Raw genomic sequence first — 12,441 nt, forward strand, 5'->3', positions numbered from 1 at the left:
GTGGACATATTGAAGCAAGTGGGGACAACAGACTGGGATAGGGAGAGATTGCATATGTCTGTAAACACTCCAGCCAGCTGGTCTGCACATGCTCTGAGGACGCAGCTAGGGATGCCATCTGGGACGGCAGCCTTTGCGAGAGTTAACACGCTTAAATGTTTTACTAACGTCGGCCACGGAGAATGAATGAGTCCTTGGTAGCGGGCCGCGTCGGTGGCACTGTATTATCCTCAACGCGGGTGAAGAAGGTGTTTAGCTAGTCCGGAAGCAAGACGTCGGTGTCTGCGACGTGGCTGGTTTTCCATTTATAATCTGTGATTGTCTGGAGTTCCTGCCACATACGTCTCATATCTGAGCCGTTGAATTGTGACTCCACTTTGTCTCTGTACTGATGTTTTGCCTGTTTGATTGCCTTACAGAGGGCATAGCTGGACTGTTCGTACTTGTCCATGTTCCCAGTCACATTGCCATCCTTAAATGCGGTGGTTCACGCTTTCAGTTTTGCGTAAAAGCTGCCATCTATGCACTGTTTTTGGTTTGGATAGGTTCTAATTGTCACAGAGGGAACAACATCCCCTATGCACTTCCTGATAAACTCAGTCACAGAGTCAGTCTATACATCAATGTTATTCTCAGAGGCAACCCGGAACATATCCCAGTCCGCGTGATCAAAACAATCTTGAGGCATAGATTCCGATTGGTCAGACCAACGTTGAACAGTCTTTACCACGGGTACTTCCTGTTTAAGATTCTGCTTATAGGAAGGGAGAACCAGAATGGAGGCATGATCTGATTTGCCGAAGGGAGGGTGGGGGAGGGCCTTGTAGCCGTCCCGGAAGGGGGATTAGCAATGGTTAAGAGCAAGTAGAGCAGGCGATAAATGAGCTGAAAAGACTGGAGTAGGACTTTCAGATTTCACATATAAACGTGTTTCTTTCTGAATGGGTGTCTTTTGTCTCCTTTGTTTAGCTAGCTTGGTGGTGCCCCTTGCTTAGTGGTGTTGCAGACTCTGGGGCCTTTCAGAACAGGTGACAGATCATGTGACACTTAGATTGCACACAAGTGGACTTTATTTAACTAATTATGTGACCTGAAGGTAATTGGTTGCACCAGATCTTATTTAGGGGCTTCATAGCAAAGGGGTGAATACATATGCACTCACCACTTTTCCGTAATGTATTTTTTAGCATTTATTTTTTTCAAGTTCAAGTTATTTTTTAAATTTCACTTCACCAATTTTGACTATTTTGTGTATGTCCATTACATGAAATCCAGGTTGTAATGCATCAAAATAGGAAAAATGCCAAGGGGGATGAATACTTTTGCAAGGCACTGTATAAGGTCCTGTTTCCTTGATGCATGTGCAAAAATTAGCAGTAGATTCATAAATGGACAGCAGTTAATCCCAGCTTTGTATTGAATGCCTACTTGAATGTCTAAAATCTATTCTAATAGCTATTCAAGATGTCTGTGGGTTTCTGCTCATTAGTGACATTTGAATACATCACAACTCACAAGTGGTCTGCTCTGGCTTGATTTTAGCTAGCTACTCCAAGGAGAGGTGCTTCATTATACACAGTCTGCTCCAGAAGCTTTAAAGCCGAATAATAAATGAATAGCTGATTTCAAAGACAGCGGCTGACCTGTTGATGAATCGGTATCATTTCATTTTGCCATGAATCAGTGTTCCATAATGAGGACTAATAACCAGCCAATGCGAAGACAAAATAGTTATTAACAAGCTCTTCTGGCTTTATAAATGGTAATGGTGAGACAAAAAGTGTAATATCTGTACATTCTCACCCCAGAAGATGAGTTGAAAATGAATTTTAAAACAGAGAAGTACTTACAGTGTAGAGCTGTAGAACATTGTGGAACTTTCACTACATGTGGTAAAGAGATCAATGGATTCAAAAAATCAGATTTTACAAAGTGGATATTTGTCAAATCCGTGTTTTTTTTATTTTCTAAAGCCTTGTTCACACTACAGGCCTTAATGTTCAAATCAGTTTTGTTTTTCAAATCCATTTTGAAAACTGACTGTCCAAACAGCAAGTTACAAGTGACCAAATCGGATTTGTGTCACAGTCATTTGCTGACATGGCTACGCTAGTTATCATAGTAATGACGTGTGTGTGTGCAGTGGTATACGTTGTTTGGTGGTGGTGCTCGTGGTTCCTATCACTCAGAACTTATGTAGCAAGATAAGGTGAAAACAATGCCTGCCATGGATGTTTCCCAGTTGCTTTGAATGTTCAAAGTCATAGCGTAAGAACACTTTTAAAGCCTCAAACCAGTCATTTTTGGCTAGCCACAGCTAGCTAGGTAGCTATTTAGCTTTCTAGCTCATTCACTAATTTGTTTATAAACAATTAACAAGTTAGCTACCACATGTTCTTGTCAACATTTCAACAGAGTAGCTAGCAAGCAACAAGATATGCCACTTCATGGCAAATAAATCAGATTTTTACGTTCAGACACAAGTCGCATGCCAGGAATCATATTTGTATCTGACTTCAAATCACCTACGAAGGTGGTTTGAAATGTGGCTTGAAATATACGATTCCATGTGCTTTTTGGCTGTTCAGACTGCAGGAAAATGATCCGATTTTAAAAGGATTTGAGTCATTTCGAACTGCCAATATGAACAAGGCTTAACAGGCCCACAATGTGGTTACTTAAATCCGATTTGGATATATTTGGCTGTTTTCACTGCATAATATTTAGAAATAGTACTTTTTGGGGTTAGAAAACATGTCTGCTAAATGGTAACTCCTGTTCGTATAAGCTGACAGCATAGCTAGCAATATTGAAATCGGTGGTGGTACTTGAAGCTGTAACGCAGTTGATTGGTGACTGACATGAACATGTATTGGGGTTGACATCCATACAAGCATTATACTGCGATTTTTCCCCTAAATTAGTGTAAAATACACTTACAAACAATAGCTTAAATGTAGGCTAATTTTGATGGAGGGCAATGAGGAGATTCTGAATATACACCTGAGTAGCGTTGCCATGGCATTTCCATTATTTTGGTCAAGTTCCAATGATCTCTTTACAGCATCTGATGGTTAAATGTGCATTAATGGATGTACATGGTACAGGTGTGTTATCTTAATTTGAGCAGTTTCTGACAGCAGGAATATAATCCTGCAGCAACAGGAAATGTAAATTATTATGTGGACTATAATTATTGGACATTTTAGATGGGTTTATAAAAAATGTGTTAGGGCAAATCCAGTCTGACATTTTTTAATGGAAATTACAAACTTTAGAAGCCTTTTAAAAACTTGAATAAGCTACAAGTTTGCATTTCCTGCGATGCAGGAACATTCTCTCTGACAACAGGGTGATCAAATTAAGATTCCTGAGGGGTATACTACCAAGCAAGATCAATGAGTTAGCCAGCTAACTTGCCTGAATATTCTGAAATAATGTTTTCATTTTGAGAAAGATAAGCTTGTAATGGGCATGGTCTAATTGACTAAACAACCAAACACACATAGCTATGTTTAGCTTTCTTAATGAACCAGAAAATCAACTGTTATTTCTGGTTGTTTAACTCATTGATCCTGCTTTGTAGTATACCCCTCTGTAGGTTAGCCGGTAGTATACAGTGAGGGAAAAAAGTATTTGATCCCCTGCTGATTTTGTATGTTTGCCCACTGACAAAGGAATGATCAGTCTATAATTTTAATGGTAGGTTTATTTGAACAGTGAGAGACCGAATAACAACAAAAAAATCCAGAAAAACGTATGTCAAAAATGTTATAAATTGATTTGCATTTTAATGAGGGAAATACATATTTTACCCCCTCTCAATCAGAAAGATTTCTGGCTCCCAGGTGTCTTTTATACAGGTAACGAGCTGAGATTAGGAGCACACTCTTAAAGGGAGTGCTCCTAATCTCAGCTTGTTACCTGTATAAAAGACACCTGTCCACAGAAGCAACCAATCAATCAGATTCCAAACTCTCCACCATGGCCAAGACCAAAGAGCTCTCCAAGGATGTCAGGGACAAGATTGTAGACCTACACAAGGCTGGAATGGGCTACAAGACCATCGCCAAGCAGCTTGGTGAGAAGGTGACAACAGTTGGTGCGATTATTCGCAAATAATAGAAACACAAAATAACTGTCAATCTCCCTCGGCCTGGGGCTCCATGCAAGATATCACCTCGTGGAGTTGCAATGATCATGAGAACGGTGAGGAATCAGCCCAGAACTACACGGGAGGATCTTGTCAATGATCTCAAGGCAGCTGGGACCATAGTCACCAAGAAAACAATTGGTAACACACTACGCCCCTGAAGGACTGAAATCCTGCAGCGCACGCAAGGACCTCCTGCTTAAGAAAGCACATATACAGACCAGTCTGAAGTTTGCCAATGAACATCTGAATGATTCAGAGGGGAACTGGGTGAAAGTGTTGTGGTCAGATGAGACCAAAATCGAGCTCTTTGGCATCGACTCAACTCGCCGTGTTTGGAGGAGGAGGAATGCTGCCTATGACCCCAAAAACACCATCCCCACCGTCAAACATGGAGGTGGAAACATTATGCTTTGGGGGTGTTTTTCTGCTAAGGGGACAGGACAACTTCACTGCATCAAAGGGACGATGGACGGGGCCATGTACCGTCAAATCTTGGGTGAGAACCTCCTTCCATCAGCCAGGGCATTGAAAACGGGTCGTGGATGGGTATTCCAGCATGACAATGACCCAAAACACACGGCCAAGGCAACAAAGGAGTGGCTTAAGAAGAAGCACATTAAGGTCCTGGAGTGGCCTAGCCAGTCCCCAGACCTTAATCCCATAGAAAATCTGTGGAGGGAGCTGAAGGTTCGAGTTGCCAAACAACGAAACCTTAATGACTTGGAGAAGATCTGCAAGGAGGAGTGGGACAAAGATGTGTGCAAACCTGGTGGCCAACTACAAGAAACGTCTGACCTCTGTGATTGCAAACAAGGGTTTTGCCACCAAGTACTAAGTCATGTTTTGCAGAGGGGTCAAATACTTATTTCCCTCATTAAAATGCAAATCAATTTATAACATTTTTGACATGCGTTTTTCTGGATTTTTTTGTTGTTATTCTGTCTCACTGTTCAAATAAACCTACCATTAAAATTATAGACTGATCATGTCTTTGTCAGTGGGCAAACATACAAAATCATCAGGGGATCAAATACTTTTTTCCCTCACTGTAGCTCGCATTGGTCTAATTAATAAGCATACAAATAAACATGATATCCTACAGGAGGCAGCATACTGGCAAAAGTGTGTCTACCTGAAACGTCCTGTGAGGGTCAGGAAGTGAAACACTAAGTGTAGCAAACATGTACTGAAGATTGAGGGCTCCTAACAAGATGGATGCTTCCTGTGTTTGTGAAAGTTGGATTTAAAATCCAGTAAATTGGTGTGGTCTAACAGTAAGACTAATGAAGTGGACTGTAGAAGAAAGTTGGCGAGTGAAGTCAATCAATCAATCAATCAATCAAATGTATTTATAAAGCCCTTTTTTACATCAGCAGATGCCACATAGTGTTTATACAGAAACCCAGCCTAAAACCCCAAAGAGCAAACAATGCAGATGTAGAAATATGGTGGCAAGGAAAAACCCCCAGAAAGGCAGGAACCTAGGAAGAAACCTAGAGAGGAACCAGACTCTGAGGGGTGGCCAGTCCTCTTCTGGCTGCTCCCAGGGGAGATTATAAGAGTACATGGCCATTAAGGCCAGATCATTCTTCAATATGTTCAAACGTTCATAGATGACCAGCAGGGTCAAATGATAATCACAGTTGTTTTAGATGGTGCAACAGGTCAACACCTCAGTAGTAAACGTGAGTTGGCTTTTCATAGCTGAGCATTCAGAGGTCGAGACAGCAGGTGCGGTAGACAGAGAGCGAGAGAGAGAGAGAGAGAGAGAGAGAGAGAGAGAGAGGTCGAAACAGCAGGTCCAAGACAAGGTAGCACGTCCGGTGAACAGTTCAGGGTTCCATAGCCGCAGGCAGAACAGCAGAAACTGGATCAGCAGCACAACCAGGTGGACTGGGGAAAGGGACATCCAGGAGTTGTCAGGCCATCTAGTCCTGAGGCATGGCCCTAGGGCTCAGGTCCTCAGGGAGGGGACAGAGAGAGAGTGAGAGAGAGATGGGAGAATTAGAGGGAGTATACTTAAGATCACACAGGACAGCAGATAAGACAGGATAATTACACCAGATAGGACAAACTGACCCTAGACCCCTGGCACATTGACTATTGCAGCATAGATACTGGATACTGAGACAGGGGGGGCTGGGGGACACTGTGGCCCCGTCCTACGATACCCCCAGACAGGGCCAACCAGGCAGAATATAACCCCACCCACTTTGCCAAAGCACAGCCCCCACACCACCAGAGGGAAATCAACAGACCACCAACTTACTACACTGAGACAAGGCGGAATATAGCCCACGAAGATCACTCCAGTGCCTTGCCGTTCTCCTTCGTACCCCTAGGCCAGACTACACTCAATCATAGGACCTACTGAAGAGATGAGTCTTCAGTAAAGAATTAAAGGTCGAGACCTAGTCTGCGTCTCTCACATGGATTGGCAGACCATTCCATAAAAATGTAGCTCTATAGGAGAAAGCCCTGCCTCCAGCTGTTTGCTTAGAAATTCTAGGAACAATAAGGAGGCCGCGTCTTGTGACCGTAGCGTACGTGTAGGTATGCACGGCAGGACCAAATTTGAGCAAGTCCATGTAATGCTTTGTATGTTAGCAGTAAAGCCTTGGAAATCAGCCCTGGACTTAACAGGAGGACAGAGGCTAGCACTGAAATATGATTTAATTTGTTTGTTCTAGTCAAGATTGTAGCAGCCGTATTTAGCACTAGCTGAAGTTTATTTAGTGCTTTTTACGGGTAGACGGAGAGTAGAGCATTGCAGCAGTCTCATCTTGAAGTAACAAAGGCATGGGTTAGCTTTTCTGCATTATTTTTGGACAAAGAGTTTACGATTTTTGCAATGTTACGAAGATGGAAGAAAACTGCTCTTGAAATATTTTTTATATGTTTACCTGTATAAAAGACACCTGGGAGCCAGAAATCTTTCTGAGATCAGGGTCCAGAATAATGCTGAGGTCCTTCACAGTTTTATTTGAGACGACTGTACAACCATAGAGATTCATTGTCAGATCAAACAGCAGATCTCTTTGTTTCTTGGGACCTAGAACTAGCATCTCTGTTTGGTCTGAGTTTAAAAGTAAAACATTTGCAGCCATCCACTCCTTCATGTCTGAAACACAGGCTTCCAGGGTAGGCAATTTTGGGGCTTCACCATGTTTCATCAAAATGTACAGCTGTGTGTTGTCTGCATAGAAGTGAAAGTTGACATTATGTTTCTGAATTACATCCCCAAGAGGTAGAATATATAGTGAAAACAATTGTGGTCCTAAAACGGAACCCTGAGGAAAACTGAAACATACCATTGATTTTTCAGAGGACAAACCATCCACAGAGACAAACGGATATCTTTCCGACAGATAAGCTCTAAACCAGGCAAGAACTTGTCCGTGTAGACCAATTAGGGTTTCCAATCTCTTCGAAAGAATGTGGTGATCGATAGTGTCAAACGCGGCACTAAGGTCTAGGAGTACGAGGAGAGACACAGAGCTTTGGTCAGACGCCATTAAAAGGTCATTTACCACCTTCATGAGTGCGTTTCGTATAAATTATTTGTCTTCAGGAAGGCAGTGAGTTGCTGAGCAACAAGTTTTTCAAAATGTTTTGAGAGGAATGGGAGATTCAGTATAGGCCGATTCGTAAAAAAAAAAATGTGGGGTCAAGGTTTGGCATTTTCAGGATAGGCTCTATTACTGCCACTTTTAGTGAGTTTGGTTTTCATCCGGAAGATAGGGGGCCGTTTACTATGTTCAACATAGGAGAGCCAAGCACAGGAAGTAGCTCTTTCAGTAGTTTAGTTGGAATAGGGTTCAAAAGGGGCTGCTGGAAGGTTTAGAGGCCATGACCATTTTTGTGAATGTGTTGAGAGATACAGGATTAAAAAACTTGAGTGTCTCCATTGACCCGATGTCCTGGCAGTTCTGTGCAGACTCAGGACAACTGAGTTTTGGAGAAATATGCATATTCAAAGAGGAGTCCGTAATTTGCTTTCTGATGATCATGATCTTTTCGTTGATGAAGTTAATTAATTCCTCACTTGGGGAATGTTGCTTTTTAATTAGCTTTGCAACAGTATCACATTTTTGGTGGATTTAACTTATTCTCCGCAATCAGGTACTCCGGCGTCATTGGGTAGGTGAAGAGAGTCTAAAATGGCAACTAGGAATCTTTGGGTTGTCCTAGAATTTATAACGCAGTTTTGATAATCCTTGGTTGGGGTCTGAGCAAATTATTTATTGCGATTGCAAACATAATAAGATGGTGGTCCGATATTCCAGGATTATGAGGAAAAACATTTAGATGCACAATGTCTATTCCACGGCACAAAACTAGATCCAGGGTATTATTGTGCCAATGGGTAGGTCCCGAGGTATGTTGGACAAAACCCACTGAGTCAATGATAGCTCCGAAAGCCTTTTGGAGTGTGTCTGTGGACTTCTCCATGGGAATATTGAAGTCACCAAAAATGTGAATATTATCATGACTACAAGATCCAATAGGAATTCAGGGTACTCAGTGAGGAACGCTGTATACGTCCCAGAAGGCCTGTAAACAGTAGCTATAAAACGTGATTGAGTAGGCTGCATAGATTTCATGACTAGAAGCTCAAAATACAATATCTTTTTGCAAATTGAAATTTGCTGTCATAAATGTTAGCAACACCTCAGGCTTTGCGAGATACACGGGGGATATGGTCACTCATGTAACCAGGAGGAGAGGCCTCATTTAACGCAGTAAATTCATCAGGCTTGAGCCATGTTTCAGTCAGGCCAATCATGTCAAGTTTATGACCAGTGATTAGTTAATTGACTATGACTGCCTTGGAAGTTAGAGATCTAACATTTAAGTAGTCCTATTTTGAGATGTGAGGTATTATCACAATCTCTTTCAATAATGACAGGAATGGAGGAGGTCTTCATTCCAGTGAGATTGCTAAGGCGTACACCACCATGTTTAGTTTTGCCTGACCTAGATCGAGGCACATACACGGTCTCAATGGGGAAATCTGAGCTGACTACACTGACTGTGCTAAGGGCAGACTCCACTAAGCTGGCAGGCTGGCTAACAGCTTGCTGCTTGGCCTGCACCCTATCTCATTGTGGAGCTAGAAGAGTTAGAGCCCTGTCTATGTTGATAGATAAGATGAGATCACCCCTCCAGCTAGGATGGAGTCCGTCACTCCTTAGTTGGCCAGGCTTGGTCCTGTTTGTGGGTGAGTCCCAGAAAGAGGGCCAGTTATCTACAAATTCTATATTTTCGGAGGGGCAGAAAACAGTTTTCAACCAGCAATTGAGTTGTGCGAGTCTGCTGTAGAGCTCATCACTCCCCCTAACTGGGAGAGCTGGCCAGAGACAATTAATCGGTGCCAACACATCTTTCTAGCTAAGTTACATGCTGAAGTTATCTTGCGCTTGGTGACTTCTGACTGTTTCATCCTAAAAATGTTGGTGCCGATGTTCTTTATAAATGGTTAAATAAACGTTTCTATAACTCCCATATCACATACTCACAAACTGAAACATAACGGGTGTACAATTAATTGGTCAGAGAGAGGCCCAAATATCACTTTTATTTGAATCGGGGCAAAGTTGGTTCCTGTTTCAATCACATTGTGGGTCAACCAAAAATACCCTAAAGATTGGTTGACAAATATGTATGTATGTTGTTTTTTTTGTCACATTCACCAGATAGGTGTAGTGAAATGTGTTGTTTTACAGGGTCAGCCATAGTAGTACGGCACCCCTGGAACAAATTAGGTGCCTTCCTCAAGGACACACCTTGTCGGCTCGGATATATAAACCAGTGATCTTCCGGATACTGGCCCAACGCTCTAAACACGGTCTAAACACCTGCCATTCTACAAATAGTGCCTCCCACACTGCAGGTGATGGCTGCATGGTGCAGTTGGTGAGAAGCAACTGCAGCGACTTGAAGATGACTTCATCAAAAACTGCATAACCTTTGATCACATGGTTTTTGTTAAGTTCATGCATGTCGGCCAATTTATATTTACATATGGCAACACACTTTGAAAGGCAGTGACAAGACAAAATTGATCCGATCAAAAGCGCCCAATAGCAATACCAACAAAATAATCAATTAACAGGACAATTACAGGAGTGAGGGCCTTTTTTCAAATTAAAGTAGTACTTGTTACCATAACCTAAACAATGCTGAGGCTTGGGTTGGTGGACTGCCATAGTGACATTTGAGCTTGCCATGGACCATGCCGGTGAGTACTACCTCTAGGGACATGGGATTGCCTTCTCTCGTACCCTCTAAACTGAGTGACTGAATCTCAAAACCAGCATGAAGCACTTAAAAGGGGAAGTTCAGGATTTTACAACTTTAGTCTATGGGCCAGGACAAAACTGTAATCCATGTTTTGGTTTTCTTTAACACTAAAGCAGTCATTTGGACTGCTCATGAAATGAATTGTTTTATTACTCTACCAGTTTTGGATGGCGTGTCTAGACACACTTTTGCAGAATCAGTAAACCTCAAAGTGCCTCTGAGAGGCCACAAACATTATGTTACAAACCTGACTGGAAAATATTGGCTTGCCATTGTGTGGTGAACCAAAGCTAATTAACTTTAGAATAATTGTGATACTCCTTCTGGAATGAGGATTTATGGAATGCTCTGCCAATTGATTACTGAAAACAACCAAAAGTATTCCCGTCATCAAGAGATAAACAAATGCCATTTACGGTGACACAGAATACACAGTGACAAAATTAATGAAGACGTATAGACCAATATTTGACAACAGTGTCGGTCCCAGTCTGTCATTTACATAAGCTTCCATATTAATAGGCTGTTAGTCAGCATACTGAGTGAAGGAAGGTCGACTCCCGTCTGACTTTACAGACAGCCTGAGAATAAACAGCTGGAGAGCGGAGAACAAGTTCAGCCAGGAGATGTTGAAGGTGAATGAACAAATGTGCTGGTGCAGAGGCTGGTAATCGTGGCAGAGCAGCTGAGGGACACGACAGGCTCCAGAGTAAACCTGGTGCCATCCCCAATTACAGTCCCCATAAACAGCCTGCTAATTAACACTAGCGCAGGTCTGTGTTTGTGTGTGTGTGGATCCCAGAGAGGCTGATATGTGGGCTAGCCACCTCAGGGATGCTGATAAGTTGTGACACCAGAATAGCGCTCCCCCACCTGACAGGGCCACTAATCTGCCACGGCCCCCTCTGACAGTGCTGATAAAGAAATGTGTGAGTAAGATATGAGTAAAATGTCACACCCTCAGTTAAACTAATAATGCATGACTATTAGTAGACTAGAGCTTAGAGAGTTAATCAAACGTGTTTATATAAGATGCATATTTTCCCAGCAACAGAGTATTTGTGTCTTGTAATTAGGCAAGCAGAAGTGCAAAACGATTGAAACCAATAACAGGAGACTGGTTCCAAAAACACACAGGGAAAGGGGAGTGAAAAAGGCTTGCAGGATATTGTGAGAACGGCGATAACAAAAAAATGCAGCCTGCTCGAGCAAGGAGTAGACTACGATAAGAACGTGTGTGTGTGTGTGTGTGTGTGTGTGACCTGATGGTCAGGAGAGCAGAGGAAAATCACATGAGCTAAACCCAGGTGTGAGTTTACAACATGTGTACAGTGGAAAAATACAGCCCGCCTAAAGCGGGGTGGGATCTTTCCTCTGACGTGTGTGTATAAAAAGATTGTACGACCATTTTGTTGCAGAGCGCTCTCAATGAATAAAGGCTGACCATTGCAGGATTGTGTCTTTGTTTAATTAATTTAAACTAGAGATTTATGAAGTGAGATTTATGAAGTGATTGACGTCAACCATTGATATAACAAAATTCTCGTGACAAGTGCTAAGCGCTACATTTTTCATGCATACACATAGGTATGCGGCTGGGCATACACACACACACACACACACTCATACACTTGCAAATACACACGCATAGACACACACACACACACACACACATTTACACTTTTGTACTCTCAGTATCTCCCATAATCTAACAGCCTATACACCCACAAACATCCTTTCAGATCTATACCTTCTGTCATGTACACTGCCATGGCCCAAACATATGTACGTATGCTCACACAATCTCCCATGCACTCACTGGCAAACACACAAAACCCCCACACATCTGTCACTCTGGGATCTATCCCCATCGGTCAGCCTTCACACTTTTGTTTACTGAGAGGAGACCTCAAACAAACCTGTCAGGATTCCAGGGAGGATATTAACAGTCATCCATCTTAACCAGGAGTCTTCCAGAAGAG

The sequence above is a fragment of the Coregonus clupeaformis genome, chromosome 6 (assembly GCF_020615455.1).
Source record: "Coregonus clupeaformis isolate EN_2021a chromosome 6, ASM2061545v1, whole genome shotgun sequence".
Lineage (NCBI taxonomy): Eukaryota > Metazoa > Chordata > Actinopteri > Salmoniformes > Salmonidae > Coregonus > Coregonus clupeaformis.